At 37.2% G+C, this 21,603-nt stretch overlaps 1 protein-coding gene across 3 annotated transcripts in view; it reads left to right on the top strand.

The window, feature by feature from the left end:
* Positions 1-21,603, top strand: part of rreb1a (ras responsive element binding protein 1a) — a 92,433-nt gene that overhangs the window by 28,150 nt on the left and 42,680 nt on the right. Inside the window, exon 1 of one of the 3 annotated variants that reach the window (XM_079805967.1) lies at positions 10,379-10,442. The exons of the other annotated variants lie outside the window; for them this stretch is intronic. The gene's annotated coding sequence lies outside the window, so the exon portion shown is untranslated. Of the gene's footprint in view, positions 1-10,378; positions 10,443-21,603 lie in introns of those variants that run through there. 3 annotated transcript variants of the gene reach the window in all.

Below are 21,603 nucleotides of genomic sequence, written 5' to 3'. Positions count from 1 at the left end.
ACTGAGGTGCAAGTAGTATGTATCTGTCAAAATAAAGTATAAATAGCATCTAATGACTATTTATATTGCAAAGAACTGCTACTTTTACACGGTGTAAATAGAATATATCACTATTTTCATTTAGTAAACAGCATCTACAGCTATTTGCACTTAGTGTACATATCATCTATCGCTAAGAAAATGTTATTTACACTTGGTGTAATTTTATATTGGCTTGTATGTGAAAATGTATGTAAAAAAAAATGCAAAAAAGCTCATTTAAAGCAAGAAATAAATATTTATTAAAAAGCATTCAGAATTTTTGGTTTCAGCCCAGAATTTTATTTTCGGTGCATCCCTAATACACAGACTGAGGTTTGGAGAGCCCTCTGTGTGCCTCTGGATTTATGGAGCCGAGCTGTCACTGCTGCCCCTCCATGAATGTCCCATTTGTTGCACAGATAGACAACTGTCAAAGGAGAACGGCATGGGCCCACTGCGTCCTTTCTGCCATAAAAGCCGCCACATCGGCCAGAGGGAGGAGGGAAAAGTGGGAGGGAGATAGGAGGAATTCCCATATGACTGCTTCCCCAAGAGGATTCTTTTCCATGCATCAAAAGTTCCAGTTTTGCAGCTAAAATGCATTCAAAACAAAATGATAAAACCTTGTACCTTCACCAGACCTCAAAACAATGTGAACAGTGGCCGTTTCAGTCGCACAAAGCAGATGTCAACGCACCCTAGCAGTGGCCGAGGGAAAGATCTCTTGGTCTTCCTGCAGAAACATGTCTGCTAAATAAAGGGAGTGATCATAACAAGAACAACAGGAGGGAAGGAGATTAGATGCTCAGATCCTCCTTTCAGCCATTCCTCTACACCTCACGCACCCAAAGCAAGCGTCCCCATGTAGTCTCGCATCATTGTGATTCTTCTCATTCATGGCTCTTGTTTCTCCCTCAAGGAAGAGTTCTAAAATGGCTGCCCTGTTTTTGGACGGACTGGTGGGGACAGCGATATTCTTTCAGAGAGCACACACACCATCTGTAATGAGGGTGGACAGTGTATGCTTTTTTCCAGGCAGCTGTCAATGGCACACTGATCTGTCAGCATGGACCCTGCATCTGCACTCCTCTGTAACTCACACCACGGCCTTCCACAGAAACCGTGCGTCTGTCTTCGCTTACAAGAACTCCATCTTGGTCAAACCAGCCTCTCTTTTGTGCGAGAATGCAGTTCTTTCTCTTTCCGCCCATGCATATTTGCATGGATATGGAGATGAGCCTTGTCTCAAACCTCACCCATGTGACCAGTCAACCGCTCTCCCACTGTGAAGTCTGGCCAATCCAATGCGCCATATGTGTCTTTAGGCCCAAATAAAGGCCCAGCGTCTGCTAAAAAGAAAGGTAAAAGACTTGTCCCTGTCGCAGGCACCTGTGAGGTTTGACAGCCGAGTTGTCCGTTGCCAAGGACCCCTCAATTTGCATGGCTGTTTACATCATCTCTTAAAGGGTTAGTTCACCCAAAAATAAAAATTCTGTCATTAATTACTCACCCTCATGTCGTTCGACACCCGTCAGACCTCCGTTCATCTTCAGAACACAAATGAAGATATTTTAGTGTAAAGCTGATGCTGAGAAAGGCTTCAGATAGGCCTCCATTGGCCTTCAGTACATTTACACTCACAAGACCCATAAAAGGCACTTAAAACGTTGTTACAAAGTCCATCTCGCCACAGTGACTCTACAATAATTTTACGATGCGACGACAATAGTTTTTGTGCGCAAAAAAAATCAAAATAACGCCTTTATCCAACTTGTTCTTGTCTTCCGTGTGTGCCTCCACGACGCATGCGCGAGAATATGACGCAGATCCGGCGTTCGGACACATGACCCAGAAGCGATTTGTTTACAAGCAGAGGAAGACGCGCGTGTCTAAGCTGTTGAATTCTACATTGATCGTGCTTTAGGTCTCGGCGTAGTTCTCAAAATGGGGTTAAAGTGCGCATTTAATGGATTCCCGAACGCCGGCGCTACGTCATATTCTCGCGCATGTGTCGTGGAGGCACACACGGAAGACAAGAAGAGGTTGAATAAAGTCGTCCCATCGTAAAGTTATTGTAGAGTCACTGTGGTGAGATGGACTTTGTAACAACGTTTTAAGTGCCTTTTATGGGTCTTGGGAGTGTGAATGTACTGAAGGCCAATGGAGGCCTATCTGAAGCCTTTCTCAGCATCAGCTTTACACTAAAATATCTTCATTTGTGTTCCGAAGGTCTGACGGGTGTCGAACGACATGAGGGTGAGTAATTAATGACCGAATTTTCATTTTTGGGTGAACTAACCCTTTAACCTCTGAAGAGCCAGGAGCTATTGAGTCCAGAGGTCCTCCTTAAAACACCCAAAGAACTTGTGTACCAAGAACCAGATCCTCCTGTGCATCCTTGCAACTCTACATGGATCCATTTAAAGAAGCACTGTGTTTTCAAAGTGACGGATTTGGAAGCTTTGAAGCTCTTTTTTTTTTTTACTGAATCTGAGATGTGCGCATAGATACAGAGCTGGTTTGCATGAAGCAAGCTCGCCCCAAGGCAACGCAGCCAGGGTTATTTTGTAAATGAAAGCCACTTCCTGTGTTGCCTGTTATGATGTATACTCGGCTCAGGTGTTGAATGATGTTTAGGAGAAAAACCGTCGACCACACAGGTTCAGACTTCATTTGCAAGAACTCCTAATTGTGTTCAAATGAGTATCTTTCGTCGAGGCGAGGATCTTTGCAAATTAGTCTGCAAAATAGCCGGGTTTGGTGACGTGTCCTCTTCTCTGTTCTGCTCTAATACAAACCATGATCTGTAAAAGGAACTCAAACCTCACTGGAGTTTCCACATGTTGCCACACAATGGCTGGTCAGATGATTTCAATTCGCTAAGTCTTTGCTTTTGATTGCACTTCTGCTGAATAATTGAGAAACTCTGTACCAAAAACGACTGCATGAGCCATATTTATTTGGACATGGAAACACATTGTGAACTTTATTATGATGGTAATACCATGGAATTATTTGAAGCAAATACGTCTTCTATGGTCATTTTTAGTTTTGTGAGTTATGCAGTTATTCAAAGGTGGTTAACTGTTGACATCTAGCTTCCTGAATTACAGTTTAAACGGTTAGTTCACACTAAAAATATTACTCGCCGTCATGTCGCTCCAAACCCGCAAGACCTTCATTCATCTTCAAAACTCAAAGATATTTTTGATGAAATCCGAGAGTTTTCTGACCACTTTCAAGCAGGGCTCTGAACCGGTTCAAGGAACGAAAACGAAAACCGGAAACGAACGAAATTTTAAGAGGAACAAAAACGGAAACGAAATCAAAATCAATTTGAATCGTTCTGAACAGAAACGTTAATTTGAAATGACCATTAACCGGTTAAAAACGTTATTTTATCGTTCTCTTTAATATTTTAATTTGGCAGTGACCAATCATGAAATGAGTAGCTACGGCATGTGACGTTGACGGATCAAGCGTGAGTGAAATGTCATCTATGAATCTACCGGTAACGCAAGTCAGTGTGAGCGCGCATTTTCATTCCTCAAGTACATTTCTTTCCCCGCTGAGGTCTACAATGAATGTGCAGGTATTGGAGGACATTCTTTTCGAACGTTTAAATAAGCAGAACGGACTTTAAACTCAAATAGTCTGATTTAGGCTGATTTAGTTTATGGATTTTGTTTAAGCCTGTCCAAGTAGGCTATAGCATCTATCAAACATTTTTCCTATAGTCTTTCAGATTGCCAATACAGGACAGGTCAATGTTTTCTATATAGACGGCTGATGCTTCGTATTAAATGGTATGTTATATTGCATTAAATGATCAAGCTTTATTAGCTGACTGAATTTGATTATGTGATGCAAGAACGTGTTGCGCAGTGTTTGCTTTGAAATTAGCAGTTGACGGTGCTTTAATGGTTATCCAGTTTATTTATTCTTTATTCATGCATTTTTTAAAACAAGTCGTGTTGAAAAAAAGTTATGTACAAAGAATGTTATCACTCTTCTGAAAATAATTAGGCATAAGAGGCCACTTTCGATTGTCTAACGCTCCATTAAAACAGGTCCGCTGTTTATGCTTTGTCATTAATGCATGTATTTCTGGTTTTAAAAATGTTATTAAATAAATATTCAAGTTTAATTACCATGTGTTATATTATTATTGAGTGAAAATAAGTCTATTTATACATATTTGTTTAAAGTATAGGCTTAATTAAAATAACGTTATTAACCGGTATTTTTTCATATCAAACCGTTTTCGGAACAGTAATGTTTATTGAGGAACGCAAAAACCGAAACGCTATAATATCGATTCTGCTCGGAGTGAACCGATTGATATTTTTTCCGTTTTTAAGCCCTGCTTTCAAGGCCCAGAAATGTAGTAAATACATAGTCCATGTGCTACAGTACTTCAACCTTAATGTTATGAAGTGACGAGAATACTTTTTGTGCACAAAACCCCCCCCCAAAAAATAACTAATTTTGATTCAAGTATTTCTTCTTTTCTGTGTCTGTCTCCTAAGCTGTTGACGTAGTAAACACTAGGGCTGGGTAAAAAATATTGATTTCTCGATTTTAATCAATTCTCATTTTTTTACGAATCGATTTCGATTCTTAAATCTCAAGAATCGATTAGTCATCATGTTTTCAGATGATGAATGAACGGGACATTGAAGCGCATCCAATCAATCGAAATAATCTTTGTGCTTTGTTGCTATTGATATGAAACCAAGTCTCAGATTTCAAATGACGTCCATTTTATTACGAAATGCAATAGCGTTTTTGCCGCTGTGGCGTGAGATCGCTCAAGAGAAGCGGCAGCGCGGAGCTCACGTGAACTCATCCGCGTTAATGCCAGTTACAGCGCGAAATAAACACGAATGAGCATCTGAAAGTGTGTTAAAGATACAGTACAACTTATGAAGTCATGTCTCATGTAATCGCTCAATCAGTGTTTCAACCGCGGAAAGACGTCAGTAAAACAGCTCATAAACAATGTCACGTTAAGTCACATTTACCTCAGAAAAACCATATCCAGTGTCCATAAACTCGTTAGTCAGTTAGAATAATAAACTCTAGAGAGGAGCATTTTACTAAATATATGCACCATATTAGGCTACATATGCATTAGGGCTGCGCAATATATCGAAATTATATATATATATATTATATCGACTGTTACTTATGTGACTTGCTTGACGTTAAAAAGAGTTATTAAACGCAATAACTTGCGAAAAACAACTCGTTTGCAGTCTCGCGCTGTCTGACACACACACACACACCGAAACGTGCGCACAAGCCGTTCTTTTTTTCGTGTCTTGTTACACACTCGAACTGTCAAATACACACACAGTTGTGTCAAAATGGCTGTCTTGATGAGTATTCATGTAAACACAGTCGATTATGCTTTAATCACTTAAAGCAATATCGTATCGCATATCGAATATCGCATTATTTAACAAGGATATCGCATTTTTCTTCAATATCGCACAGCCCTAAAATGCATTAAATATTGAAGAACATTAAAAATTATAATGAATGTTTGAGCAAATCTGGCGAGTTTTTATGACCGACACCATTTACATGTTTATATTTCATACAACTTTATTATTATAAAAAAATTTAAGTGTTTGTATACAGATCAGTTAATTTGTATCTTCAATATTATAGTAGGCTACAACTGACTCCCATAGTTTACTAGTTAAGAGATTTGATTTCCTTAAGAAACTTTGCCATATATTGTACCTGATATACATCCAAAATAATCGAATTTAATTGGAAGCTTGTGAATTGAATCGAAGATATTTGTGTCAATACCCAATTTTGTGCATTTACTACGTGAAATGCACAAAAAACGTTGAAGATTAGAAATTGTTGAATAAAGTTGTTTTGTTTGTATTCTCATCATAATATTAAGGATGAAACATTGGAGTCACATGGACTATTTTAACAATGTCTTGGCCGTTGAAAGCACATGTGGATGCTTCAGAAATCTCGGATTTCATCAAAAAGTATTTGTGTTCTGAAGATGAATGAAGGTTTTACAGGTTTGCAATGACATGAGGGTGAGTATTTTTCATTTTTGGGATTACTTACCTTTTAATGGCACTTCAGGGTACTCAGGGTATGGCATAGTAGAGTAAGAATGCATGCTAAGTATGTATAACGGGACTGTGTTATTGCATTGTTTTGGCTGTAACTTTACATATCAGTGTGACTGCGCTTCCTGCTTTAGACCCACATCTGATGGGATTACTACACTTTCTTCAACTTGGTCAATTGTCTTCTGTGGCCTAGTCTAACTGAAGTCATGAGTATCAGTGTGTTTGTGTCTTGTAGGGTGTACGGTTTGCATTGATAAGGATATGAGACCTCAGGGTGGTGCAGGTTCTTGTTAACTCCCTCCATCCATCCTCCGCCCCCCCCATCTCCATGTCAATGTCTCTGGTGTTTAATAGAAACAAAGCAAACAAGCCAGGGAGTGAGTAGTTCACTTGGTGCTGTCTTTCAAGCAGCGTGCAAACTGGCCCATCCCGTTTGTCCAGATTCTCACCTCTCTCGGTTTCCCCGCTTTCTTTCAAAGCTTTCTTTAAACCTTCCTGTCTTTGCACAGGTCCAATCTCCTCTCTTTCTTTCAGTTTTTTTTTATCTCACTATTGAAACTGATATTGAGGGGTGATGTGCTAGGCAGAAAGCGGCACTATCTCAGCGAGCCAACTGCTCTCAAACTTGTCTGTGCCTGTCATCCAGCCCTGAAACAGAGCAGTAGCATTCTTTCTCCCTCACACACACACACACACACACACACACACACACACACTGAAGTGCTCATGCTCACACGCGGAGGCGGAGGTAATCACATAGTGTGCATACACAAACAGGTTTAACCCAAAAATGGATATAGGCTAGCTATACCTGCGCTCATTAAACATAAATTTAGCTTAAATTAAATTGTTTCCTGGCTTGATGAAATGACATGTGACCTGTAGGTTCTCTCTCTTAGATTAGTCTGATTGAGTTTTGAATCTATTGTCTGATTTTGCTAAGAAAACTTGGTGCTTCTACTTAAGGTTAGAGATTTGCGCAAACCCCACAACCACAGCATTAAACTTAGATGCATAACTTCTGCTCTGAATGGGAGTGACGGCTATTTAAGTCACATTACTTAAGGCAAAGTCACATGACTATTTTGATGCATATCTAGGAATTTACACTTCTGCCGTTCAGTCGGTAAGAACTGGAAATTTAAAGAATTTAAAAGTCTCTTGTGCTTAACAAAGGCTGCATTTATTTGATCAAAAGAAATGCAGTAATATTGTAAAATATTTTCAGCTGTTTTTTTATGGGAATATATAGTTAAATGTAATTTATTCCCGTGATCAAAGCTGGATTTTCAGCATCTTCAGTGTCACATGATCCTTCAGAAATCATGATGATTTGATGCTCAAGAAACATTTATGATTATTGTCAACGTCGAAAACCAGTTTTTCAGGATTATTTGATCAATATAAAGTTAATTTATTTCAAATATTATTTTTCAATAAATGTCACTTGATAAATAACAAAATAACAAAAAGTATCTTCCAACCCCCAAACTTATGAACTCTAATGTATTTTATGCAAGGTTATAAACATTTTCTATAATTTATTTATATTTTAGCATTTCCATCCAGCATTTTATACAATTTATCCTAAAACCTCGTCTTATAAACCATAATATGTAAGGACTTGCTACAAAGCTTTTGTTTTTATTTCGTAGTAATGTTTTCATCTGGTTTTTTTATATAGTAAAAATGGCAGTTTATGTACGTTTTCTATTATTTTATTAATATTTTAGCATTTCCATCCAGCATTTTATACGTTTTATCCTAAAATCTCGTCTTATAAACCATAATATGCAAGGACTTGCTACAAAGCTTTTGTTTTTATTTCGTATTAATGTTTTCATCGGGTTTTTTTATATAGTAAAAATTGCAGTTTATGTACGTTTTCTATTATTTTATTAATATTTTAGCATTTCCATCCAGCATTTTAGACAATTTATCCTAAAATCTCGTCTTATAAACCATAATATGCAAGGACTTGCTACAAAGCTTATTGTTTTTGTTCCGTAATAATGTTTTCATAGTTTTTTTTTATATTTTAAAAGTTAAAGTGGCTGTGTAAAACTGATCTGGCCTACTCATTTCCTCTCCTTTTTTTTCTCCTTTTCTTTGACTATTGTGTGATTCACACTAAATAATATATTTATAGTATCCTGTCATCAGAGCGATGTAACATGGGAGAAGACACAGAGGTGTGTTTCACAGGGGCAGAGCAGACACACACACACACACACACACACACACACTCACATTGGCGTGGCTAAAGACCACAATAACCTAAAATGTCTCCTCCACCCTGGCCATTATACCTGCCTCTTTGCCTCTCAATTAGGCAGTCTTACCAGCCACTAATCTGATAATCTGTCCTGTCTCTCTCATCCCATCCTCCATCCCTCACATCTCTCCTCTGATGACTCCTCCGCTTGTCTCTCCATCTTCTCTCCATCCCCCACCACCAGTGGCAAAGTTTCCTGTGAACTTTTTATGGTCATCTGTCTTCAGTCTGTTAAGTCTCCCTCTCTCCCTCCCTCTAATGTAAAGACACACACTCCATCACCCCTTCGTCACGTCTCCTCTCTTTTGAAAAGCTCCTGCACAAAGAGGATAAAGCTGCGTAAGTCTCTCCTCCTCTTCATCTGTGCATCTCTGTATCCCTCCATCCTGTCTGCGGACGGTAAACGGGCCAATCGCTGATTAGTGATGCAACAAATGATGCTGAACGACTGCTCGCGGTGTTTATTAGTAGCAGACCCAGACAGAATATGCACTTTTTTTGTGCGATTTTAGGTGAGAAATGATTTAAACATTGGGTGAGATCAAAAACATTATAAAATACTAGTAATAAAATACTTTTACGAAATATTAGTTCCAACAAATAGGTAATTTAGCAGGTTGGGATACTTTTTTTCTTTCTTTTTATAGTTTAGCTGCTGCAAGTTAAATAAAAGTTGCTATCTATATATATATATATATATATATATAATATGATTTTTTGATTTTTTACTTTTATTTTTTATTAAATATATTTTTATAGTTTAGCTGCTGTAAGTTAAATAAAAGTTGCTATATATATATATATATAATAAAAATATATAATAATAAATTATATTAAATTATATATTATATTAATAAATATATATATAAAAATTATATATTTTATATATATATATATTTATATTTATATATATATATATATTTTATATATATATATATTATATATATATATATTTTTTTTATTAAATATATTTTTATAGTTTAGCTGCAGATTCAAGTTAAATAAAAGTTGCTATATATATATTAAATTTATTTTTATTTATTTATTTATTTGCAATATTACAGTATACAATATTTTATTATATAAAAGTTTGGGGTTGGTAATTTTTTTTTAGTTTTTTTTTATAGTTTTGAAAGTTGTTTCTTAATATATTAACTAATAATCATTTTAATATATTATAAACTGTAATTTATTCCTGTGATCAAAGCTGAATTTTCAGCATCAGTGTCACATGATCCTTCAGAAATCATTCAATGTGCTGCTCAAGAAACATTTATGATTATTATAAGTGTCAAAAACAGTTGTGAATTGTTGAACAGCATTTATCTGACATGGAAATATTTTGTATCATACTAATGATAACATCATATAATAATGTTTTACTGACTTTTTGATCAAAATAATGCATCATTGCTATAAAAAAATACAGATTTTAATGACCATTTCCAAAGTTGACCCATCGCATATTTAAACTAAAGTACACAAAACATATTTAATTTCAAAATCACACCACGTAATAATAAGGGGGTCATGTTGATTCAGTAACTGCTCTGAATGATTCAGTGAGTCAGTAAGGGATTTGTCAGAATGATTCATTTGAATGACTCATTAAGAGAGTCAGTTTGTGAAGTGAATAGAAGTGATACGATTGACAAATTTCAGCTGTGTATTGTTTTAATATTCGAGGAGACGGCTATTTCTTGATTTGGCAGAGATTGAGTTAAACTGTACCATGACTGCGGGTCAAACTCCAGCCATCGAGATCGAGATTGTCTGTATGAACAGGGCGTTTCTTGATTCAACACAGCAAGTTTTGCAATGATTTTATTACTTTATAACAGATTTCAAGGTCAAAAGTCTGGGCCTCATCCCGAAAGAAAGTGTGTGTGTTTGTGTGTGTTCATTGGATGCATATTAAACTGGCTCTTTGTGGTCTCCCTGCAGTTTGAGCAGTGGTTGCGGACACACGAGGTGAACTGCGGTCCCTCTTCAACGCCCGAACGGCTGCAGAATAATACAACCTCGTCTGAGGACGGGTAAATATGATATAAATATTGAGCGTCCTCAATGTTTGCACATGCCGCATGGACGCCTGGCCCTGCCCACAAGTGTCGCCGATTCATATCTTCTCCCTTTATTTCATCCTTTCATCCATGTCTATTCATCCTCGCTGTTTTACAGTCGCAGCTACACTCATTGCCACACATTTTTACATCCTTGGCTCGCATACCTTTGCTCTATCATTCATCAAATTCAACCGCTCGGCTCTTTTGCAGTGTTGCATGCGGTCCCTTACTGCAAAAACAGTGGAGCTAGCCATTTCAAATCGAGCTGGATAAACAAAACAGATGTGCGAATCTCCTGCTTGTCAAGTTACAGTTTATTATTGCGCTTCATAAAAGCACAGAAACCCTTAAGCTTGAACTCTGTAATCTGCTTTCAGCTCGTGAGACATCACACACACTTCATACACACACTCTCTGCATGAAGCTGGGATCTGTCAGTGCTGCGTTGTCTTGTTTTAAAACGCTTTTTGGTTCAGGTTGGGTGGGTTACAGACGTGACTTTGCATCAAGATGCAGGAAGGAATCCGAAATATGTATTTGTGATTTGTTGCTTTGAAGGAAAACATTTGAGATGTAAAGACGAAATACCAGATAAAGGCCAGTCTTCAAACTAAATGGACGTAGACTTCAATTGTCTTCAGTTCAGTATCTACATTTATTATTACATTTATTAAGGATGGATGGAAACTACCGTTGCGTAACACTTCACAATAAGGCAATTGTAAGGCATTTATTAATCTTACTTAATGCTAATTTCGACATTAATACGATTAAATATCTACATTTATTATTACATTTATTAAGGATGGATGGAAACTACCATTGAGTAACACTTCACAATAAGGCAATTGTAAGGCATTTATTAATCTTACTTAATGCTAATTTCGACATTAATACAATTAAGTAGTGCTGGGCGGTATGACCAAAAATGTATATCACTGTATTTTTCTAAATTATATCGGTTTCACGGTATATGGCGGTATTTTTTCCCCTATGCATGACAGGGTGTTAATCACATTTTCTACTGATTGAGAGGAAATACTGCAGGAGATTGACTAGAATACCCTGTTTTACTGTCATGACGAGTGAATATTGTACACGCTCAGAATCATACTTACAGACACCTGAATATTAAAAGTTGAGTTGAGGGCACCTTAAGCATTTTAAAAATTTAACAACAAACTGCCAAAACGAGGAGAAACGCGGATATTTGCAATACATTTAAGAGGACTCTCGGAACGAATGACACACATCAGTTTAACACAGAAAGAATAAAGCAGTTACTTTTTGGCCCATTCTTCTTTGAATTGTCAGTTTATTTATTAACTTACATCATTGTCTTTTGTGTAGCAGAATAATCCATCGTGTCAGCGCGTTCGTGATCAGACATAGGTTATCAGTGTAATCAGTGCATACATTTCATTTTAATAAGAAGTGATGAAATATGCGCGCATACACGCTTCTAGTTCATGTCTAGAGCACTAGAGTTTATGAAATATGTCCATAAAAATTTTAAACGCACTCGCTCCGGTCTATATCAGTGCTATATGATCCATGTGGTGAGCGTTGTTAAACTCATCGCAGCGCTCCGTGCAGAAACCGCTCTCTCTCGCGCGCCGCGTGTAGTTTGAATTCTCAACTATAATCAAGGGCTGAATCCGACATTGCTCCCATAACCTCAAATATAGCATTATTTGGAGGGCACAGCGCTTTTTAGTGGTGTCTGAAACCCTAGTGGACGTTATTGAGTGCACTCATTCTATCCCATTGCACCGCAATAACGAGTGTACAGCCGATTTACACACAACGGTTGTCCGACTTCACGCACGTTTTCATTCACTCCTTCAAATAAAGTGATAACGTAGGGAATAGTGAATGAGAGTATAGGATACAGCCATAGGCTGTGCTGTAATGCGATCTCAACTGTGCTCTGACAGCTCTTACTACAGTGCATCAATGAAATGGGTCCCCTCTCAAACAATGACGCGCTGCGCCGCGTTCCGAACGTTGTTTAAGCGACATATACCGGTATTGCGGTATCATCAAAATTCATATCATAAAAAAAATAAATACCGGTATTCAGTATGAACCGGTATACCGCCCAGCACTACAATTCAGTATCTACATTTATTGTTACATTCATTAAGGATGGATGGAAACTACCGTTGCGTAACACTTCACAATAAGGCTATTGTACGGGATTTATTCATCGTACTTAATGTTAATTTCGACATTAATACAACTAAATATCTACATTTATTATTACATTTATTAAGGATGGATGGAAACTACCATTGCGTAACACTTCACAATAAGGCAATTGTACGGTATTTATTCATCTTACTTAATGCTAATTTCGACATTATTACAATTAAATATCTACATTTATTATTACATGTATTAAGGATGGAAACTACCATTGAGTAACACTTTACTATAAGGCAATTGTAAGGCATTTATTAATCTTACTTAATGTTAATTTCGACATTAATACAACTAAATATCTACATTTATTATTACATTTATTAAGGATGGAAACTACCGTTGCGTAACACTTCACAATAAGGCAATTGTACGGGATTTATTCATCTTACTTAATGTTAATTGCGACATTAATACAACTAAGTATCTACATTTATTAATGTAGACTGTTCATTTATTGTATACTATTTACATTTTTTTAATTTATCGACTAATTTATCAATTAATCTTTCGACTAATTTATCACAATTTTCCTTAAAAACATTCAATTTTTAAACATTTAAATTTGGCATTCAGTAGTGTACCATAAAAAAGCATAAATGTAAACAAGCCCTTGACAAAATGTAAAAATAAGAGTAAAAATTTAAAAAGGTAAACATTTGTAAATCAACATAACAAAAAAAGAGAATATCAGCCAAATTACCGTCTGGTTTAACAAAGACATGCTTTTTTTAAGGTGGTAAATAATGCCGCAAACCAGTAAATTGAACTTTAATGCTTTATATAATGTAAACGAATGAGTTATAAAAAAAATTCACCCCCCCACAGTCGTCATGAAGGGCAAAATTAGATATATAGACCAAAATCACTTTTTGTTCCAGGATGTTAACATGTGTTCTTCTGCTGTAAAGTTGGGCATTTTAACATTTTAGCTTCTGGAGTCTGTCTCTAGTGGCCAGTCCATGAATTGCAGTTTGAGTCACTTCCGTATTGACTTCAAGAGAAACTTTGGGAGGAGCCGCTTGGTCTAAAAGGGAAACTCCCACAAATGCATATGCAATAAATTCAGGTGCAAAAACATCCCCGTCCACAGCTTTTCAGCGCTAATTTATCACTGCGTGTCTTTAGTAAAGCCTGACAGTGGTTAAACGCCAAAAGAGAGTTTGCACCAACGCAAGATGTTGGCCCTTCGCTTATTTTATACTTTTATTAACACATTAGCTTATTTTATTAGCTAGAAAGTCACATTAACCAAGATTAATTAGCATTGATCGTTGTTATTTTATGTTAGCTATTGCATTAACTAATCGAGCCTTAAAGATGTTTTCTTCTTTGTAGCTTCAGTCTAAATGGGTTTCCGCTGCTCGTCCTGAAGTGTTCTCAGGTAGCAGGGTCAAAGGTCAACATTCTCTCCTGTAAAACAGCTGTGTTATCTAGGGGAAAGTATGATGCTCCCAAAGACACATTCTTTTACACAGAAGGCAGCAATAGTACAGAATTATATATATAACAAGCAGCCGTTCATCCGGTCCCACAATTATATTCTTATCTTGGTATGATTTTGGATTGTACGGGTAAACCCAAGATGTGCTCAAACTAACCTCTGACTCCCATGAGTCAAGCCTATTGCTCAAGCCTTGCTTTCGGGCGCCCAAGCTCAGACTTGTGGCACATCTGTTAAAAGTCACTTAACAGGACCAAGCATTTATCACATACAGACAAGGGCACGCAATAATGACGGTGATGTTGCCAAGATAAAAGTTAACGCTCTCAAATCGACCAAAAAAAGACGCCTTTTCTGCTCTGTAAAACGTTTCTATCGTAGTGTGTAATATGTTGTTTCGCTCAGGTTTTTGGTAAGATATTGAGACATGTATGGTGGTTGAGCCTGAGGCGTCTTCGATTAGGTGAGGCAGTCTGTCTTCCACCGAAAACCTGTTTGAGTGGCTCCAGGTTCAGAGATGAACGAGATATCGAGATCTCACCATAAACAGTCGCAGTTTAGCTTGTGGCTAATTTCCTTAACACAACTGAGACTGTGTTGGAGAATCATTTCCAGTATTAAAAAAACAGTAACCAGACCAGATAGATTAGAAAAAATGGCAAATGTTTGTTGTTGGTATGTCTTTACAGTAGGTTCGTGTGTGTGTGTGTGTGTGTGTGTGTGTGTGTGTGTTTGTGTGTTTGTGTTTGTGTTTGTGTTTGTGTTTGTGTTTGTGTTTGTGTTGTGTGTGTGTGTGTGTGTGTGTGTGTGTGTGTGTGTGTGTGTGTGTGTGTGTGTGTGTGTGTGTGTGTGTGTTTGTGTGTTTGTGTTTGTGTTTGTGTGTGTGTGTTTGTGTGTGTGTTTGTGTTTGTGTGTTTGTGTTTGTGTGTGTGTGTGTGTGTGTGTGTTTGTGTGTGTGTGTGGACTGGTAATCCCTACGCTATGGTGACAAAATGTCCCCACAAAGATGGCAATATCCAAAATCCTCATCCTTGTGGGGACGTTTTTTGGTCCCCATGAGGAAAACATCTTATAAATCAGACTAAGTGATGTTTTTTGAAAATGTAAAAATGCAGAATGTCTCCTGTTATGGGTAGGTTTAGGGGTAGGGGCAGTGTGTGTGTGTGTGTGTGTGTGTGTGTGTGTGTGTGTGTGTGTGATGGGTAGGTTTAGGGGTAGGGGCAGTGTGTGTGTGTGTGTGTGTGTGTGTGTGTGTGTGTGTGTGTGATGGGTAGGTTTAGGGGCAGGGGCAGTGTGTGTGTGTGTGTGTGATGGGTAGGTTTAGGGGCAGGGGCAGTGTGTGTGTGTGTGATGGGTAGGTTTAGGGGCAGGGGCAGTGTAGGGGGATAGAATATACAGTATGTACGGTATAAAAACCATTGCGCCTATGGAAAGTCCCCATAAAACATGAAAACCCAACGTGTGTGTGTGTGTGTGTGTGTGTGTGTGTGTGTGTTTGCGCTCGCCACCCTTTTTTTTTTTTTTTGCTTAGCATATCTGTTTCTGTTCTGCTCTTGGGGCATTGAACTGATTTTATAGAGGAAGTATTTAATAAGAGGTCTGTTTTTCTCACACTACTGGATTTAGACTGTTTTGGTCACGTGATTAATTGTGGGCTTCTGATGGTTTAAATGCATTGTCTGGTTGTTCTTTGGTTAGTCAGCCTGAATCCTTCTCTTGGTCCTTCAAACGGCTCACTTTCAAGATGGAGACTTATAGTTCACCCAAAAATTTAAATTAGCCCATGATTTACTCGCCCTCAAGTCATCCAAGGTGTATATGACATAATAAAGTTATATTAAAAATGTTCAGGCTAATCCAAGCATTATAATAGCAGTAATAGTTGCTCTGTTTTTGAAGTCCATAAAAAATGCATCTGTCCGTCCTATAACTGCTCCACACAGCTCTGGGGTGTTAATAAAGGCCTTCTGAAGCGAATCGATGCGTTTGTGTAAGAAAAATATCCATATTTAAAAGTGCATTTCATTTTTTTCTATGGCTCTGCATCAGCCGTCCCCGCGGCATCACTTCCGGTGAATAAGGTCAAAATACCGGCGCGATCATAGATATATACACATAGATTCCTCATTAGTGCCTGCGGATCGGTCGAATGAGGCATCTACGTATATATATCTTTGATCGCGCCTGTATTTTGACCTTATTCGCCGGAAGTTACGGCGCTGGGAAAACTAGATGACATTCGTCTGATCAGAGGTAAAAAAAATAACAAATACTGTTGGGTTTCTCGCAGAAACTGATGGTTTCGTGTCTTAAGACATCAATGTGTCGCCACGAGCCGCAGGGTTTAATAAGGATTCGTATGTCTATGTGTTTTTACTCTCATTGCTCTCATACTCTAAAATATCCCCATTGACATCATTATACGACTATCACACTGTTAAAAATCTTCATTTGTGTTCTACTGAAGAAACAAAGACTCCTACATCTTGGATGCCCTGGGGGTAAGCAGATAAACATACAAATTTTGTTTTTGGGTGAACTATCCCTTTAACTGTACAATTTCTGTCATTTACTGATTTATTAATCTGAATTGGAAACCTGGCGAAACATATCTAGAGAACCCTCCTTGGAAATAGAGAATTTCCTTAAAAGAGCATCTATTATTAACTCGATATTATATAATATTTGGACCCCCAACAAATACAATCCAACCAATAATCGATGGACAACTTTAGGTCCAGTTCTAAAAAATGTTGGCTTGTTTATGAAGCCATTTCACTTGGATATACATCACAATAGTGAAGAAAAGATGGTTGCAGTTTCCATTTCATGCCGAAGGACATTAATTAGAGCTTTTAATTGTCTTGGAAACTCACTATTCGTGTGGATCAGGTTACAGGATTTGCCTGATTGCCGTAATTTTCATACTGAATGGCCAGACAAGGAGAAACTTTTGCTTAAGGACATTTCTTTTGACTTTGGGCAGGGTTGTGTTTTGCCTCAAGCACAAAGCTAGTTCAGTAGGCCATTACTGTAAGGTAAGAGGCTTATTCCTGTTTGAGCCATCTCAGAGAGGGCGGCTACGTTCACACTCAGTTTTTGGGATTTGCATCTACATTTGTATTCATACAGTCATACGGCAACTTACTGTAGCGTTTCAAATACAGTCTGTATGAACGTTCAACGGGAGTCAAACCCATACCACAGCGACACTGACCAAAGTAATATCAAAGATGGTGGCGTCCATAAAACTAAACTTTCTAGCACTTATTTAGTTGTCCAGTTGTAAATAACTGAACTATGTGTGAACGTAACCGTATTTAGGGATTAGTTGACTTCAGAATGTCATCAAGATGTTCATGTCTTTGTTTCTTCAGTCGAAAAGAAATAAAAAAAATTTTTTTTGAGGAAAACATTCCAGGATTTTTCTCCATATTGTGGACTTCAATGGGAACCAACAGGTTGAAGGTCCAAATCAGTGCAGTTTCAATGCTTCTTCAAAGAGCTCAACACGTTCCCAGCCGAGGAATAAGGGTCTTATCTACACTCTAAAAAAAAAAAAGGTTCTATATTGCACCAAAAATGGTTCTTGGCTCGTAATCATAGGGGAACCTTTTTTAGTGCTATATAGCACCAATTTTGGTGCTTCAGTGGTTCTTCAGCGGTTCTTCAGAGGTTCTTCAGCGGTTCTTCACCGGTTCTTTGACTAAGGTGCTATATAGCACCTCTGAAGAACCGCTGAAGAACCACTGAAGCACCAAAATTGGTGCTATATAGCACTAAAAAAGGTTCCCCTATGATTACGAGCCTTTTTTTTTAGAGTGTAGCCAAACCATCTGTCATTTAAAAAAAAAATACAAATGTATATACTTTTTAACCACAAATACTCGTCCTGCTCTTCCATTTCGCCCTGCATTACGTAATCATGTCAGAAAGGTCACGCGTGATATAGGTGGAAGTAGGGCTGGGCGATATGGCTGAAAACTGTATCACGATATAAGGGTTTCATATCGGTCGATATTGATAATCGTTGATGCTTTATGACCTATTTAAAATTTTACATTTAAACATTTTTATTTTAAACTTAACCTTCCTCTGATTATAATCCCCTCAGTTATAAAGGCAGAAATGTCAACACAACCATGGAAAACACTCAAATAATTAAAATATAAACAAGTCTAAAATTTCAACATTAAGGTGTTATTTCTTTGTAACTGTTAGCGTTTAGATGCTTTGTCATAAGGCACTGATGCAGTGTAACATTACCTCTCAATGTAGTTTCAAAGGCTGAATCCAAAATCGCCCCCTATACCCTACATAGGGCACTATTTGAGGGGACAGCCATTTGTAGTGGTGTCCGAAACCATAGTGGACGTTATTGAGTGCACTCATTCAATCCCACAATGCACTGCAATAACGAGTGTACAGCCGATATCGATTACGTGTCTATCGCGTTACATATCGTTATCGTTTTATCGCCAGCCATAGCCAAACCATCTGTCATTTTCTAAAAAAATACAAATGTATATACTTTTTAACCACAAATACTCGTCCCTGCTCTACAATGCGCCCTGCACTATGTAATCATGTCAGAAAGATCACGCGTGATATAGGTTGAAGTACCGACCTAGTGCCAAAAAACTCAAATTTATATTTGTCCGACATCACCTAACCCTAAACCTTTAAGTCTCGTTGTAAATCTTAGTTAGCGCTGACCCACATGTTGAGAACCACTGGTTTAGACTCAAAATTAGGATGTACTGATATAAACATTTTGGCCGATACGATAAATTTTTATTTCTGAAAGCAGATAAATCCAATATTTTGGCCGATAAATCTGCATCCAATTTTTTATATGATTTTTGAGAGCCTGATTACAAAAACAAAAGTCTCACCATTAAAATCCATGACCCAAGCACACAATTATGATTTTCTCATTATAATTTTATGTAGCCTATATGGCAGACTTGTGCTTTTTTTTTTTTTTAAGTGATTCCAATCATATTTCAAGCAATTTAAAACCATCATGACGAACATTGCACATCTTGAGTATCTCAGCTGAAGGAAATAAATCATTATTTATTGGCTTTATATATTTGATATCAATATGGTGGACGATATATCATGCATCCCTAGTCAAAATATACAAATTATAATGCATTTACGGGATGCCAGACCTGCACAAATGCACACTTGCAAAATTACGCTTGGCGTGTTAGTTTAGTCAATATTTCAACTACTTTTCATACCTAATTTAAGATTGTGGCTAATTCCATCGCCAACTGACTCCCTGTTGTGAAAACAATTTGGTGAAAAAACCTAAACCTTTATTTCTTTTTGACTGAAGAAAGAAAGGCATGAACCTCTTGGATGACTTGGGGTGAAATACAGGACCGTATTCTGTTGCTGTGGGAATGGGGGCACAACCTAGCGTTTTTTGACTTTCTCAGTTTGTGTAAATCCACTTGGGGTTCAGAGTATTTATTGTTTCCCACATTAATTGCACACATGTCTAGTACAATTATGTGGTTTTGTTTCATTAATACAGTGTATACTTTTTTCTTGATTTACCACGAAAGAATGGAAGTGAAATGTGACAACATGCCCCATAGGTGGGGCACAATGTAACATGACCAAATAACAGCTTAAAATGTTACCTGATATAATCAAAAAAATATACAAGACAAACTAAAATATTTTGTCAACAAAATACAATTATTAACTTTTTAAAATAAAATAATGGCTTTTTTTAATCATTAAAAATATAAGCATTTTTGAGTTTGACTACAAACACTGCTAAATACAGCTCAAAACAATAATAATAATGAATAATTTCTGAACATTAACTCTGTCATTATTCACCTTTTTCTCATGGTTTCTCAAAAGAATTCATAAAAGTATAGAATATAATGGCATATTTCTAATAGGGGCTCATTGTAACGCACACACACCCCACCTGCGCAACTGGGATTTATATCGCGGCTCGTGTCTTCTGCTGTTAGATCAGCATTAAACAACATCTCAACTGATAAATAACAGCTATAAGATTACAATAATATCGGATTTGTCTTATTTTAAATAAACACAAAAAACAGAGATGAAAACTAAACTTAAGTAAGAAATTTGGGTGACACTTTAGAATAATGGTCATGAACTACATTAGTTAACATTAACTAATAATGAACTGCACTTATAAAGCGTTTATTAATCTTTGTTAATGTAAATTTCAACATTTACTTATGCTTTATTAAAATCTTGTTAGCATTAGTTAATGCACTGTGAACTAACATGAACAATTCATATTAACTAACGTTAACAAAGATGAACAAATACAGTAACAAATGTACTGTTCATGTTAGTTAATACATTAACTAATGACCATTATTCTAAAGTGTTACCGAAATTTGCTATGGTTAAATACATGTTCAGTGATATCTTCCAGAGAATTTTGGCGCTATTTTTTCTCTAAATAATGTTGATATGGCAAATAGTAAATACACTAAGTTTCGTCATTCTGGCATGTGTGGAAAGCGTTAAAACATGCGCGTTACAAACTCCACAGGGCGAATGACATTCGAATGATTTACGTGAGTAAGAGAGCGAGTACTAGTAATATTCCTTCCACTCTGTCCTAGTTTGGCCCCAAACCAGCCCCCTTTCTCTTGGTAAACACAGTGCTCTACTGATACCCTGATCTTTGCCCTTAGAGAGTAAGAGAGACTGAACGCCACGAGTTCAAGCTGGCACACGTCTCCATAAACTCAAACGAGATGTGATTGTGCGCTCCTAATGTTGGAGACCGAATGTGCCGGTTTGTGTGAGAGGATTTGTGTGGGTCTGGCAAGTCAGGGCAGGATTCGGGCTCAATAGGCCCTAGTTTGAGTCACTCAAACATATGATTGGTAGGGAGGATGGATGCCAGGTGGGAGAGAATGAGTATGAAACTCTTCTACACCAACAGATTTGGATGTTTAGTTCCCAGGGCCCGTATTCATAAAGAATCTTAATGCAAAGAGTAGCTCCTAGTGACAAAATTCTTAGAAATGTGGGCGTTTACTCTTAAAATTAACTAAAAAATCCTAGTAAAGAAAAAAGCAATTCAGAAAGCATCTTAAAAGAGGTCTTAAGGTCAAATTTGTTAGGAGCACGGACGAGGACTTTTAAGAGGCTTACGAGTTTCTTTAGCAGTGGAGAAAATGGCAGAAAGACGAAGAGGAAGAAGAAATGTGTTGCAGACGATGGATGACAGTGACTTAAGACGCTATAGATTAGATCATGTTTGTTGCATTAAACCCAACTTTCAAACCACCAATTAAATAGACATGCCAGCAATCAGTGTAATTGGAAAGAGTGGAACAATGTTTATAGTTCTAAGCCAATCAAATACCTCATAGGAAATTAACAGCATGGTAAATAATAAAATAATTTATATACAAATATATAATGTGTGTGTGAGTGAGAGAGAACGGTAAAATAGGACAATTT

Source organism: Gobio gobio (genome assembly GCF_949357685.1).
Source record: "Gobio gobio genome assembly, chromosome: 23".
NCBI classification, from domain to species: Eukaryota; Metazoa; Chordata; class Actinopteri; order Cypriniformes; family Gobionidae; genus Gobio; species Gobio gobio.
This window is presented reverse-complemented; position numbering and strand designations above follow the sequence as displayed.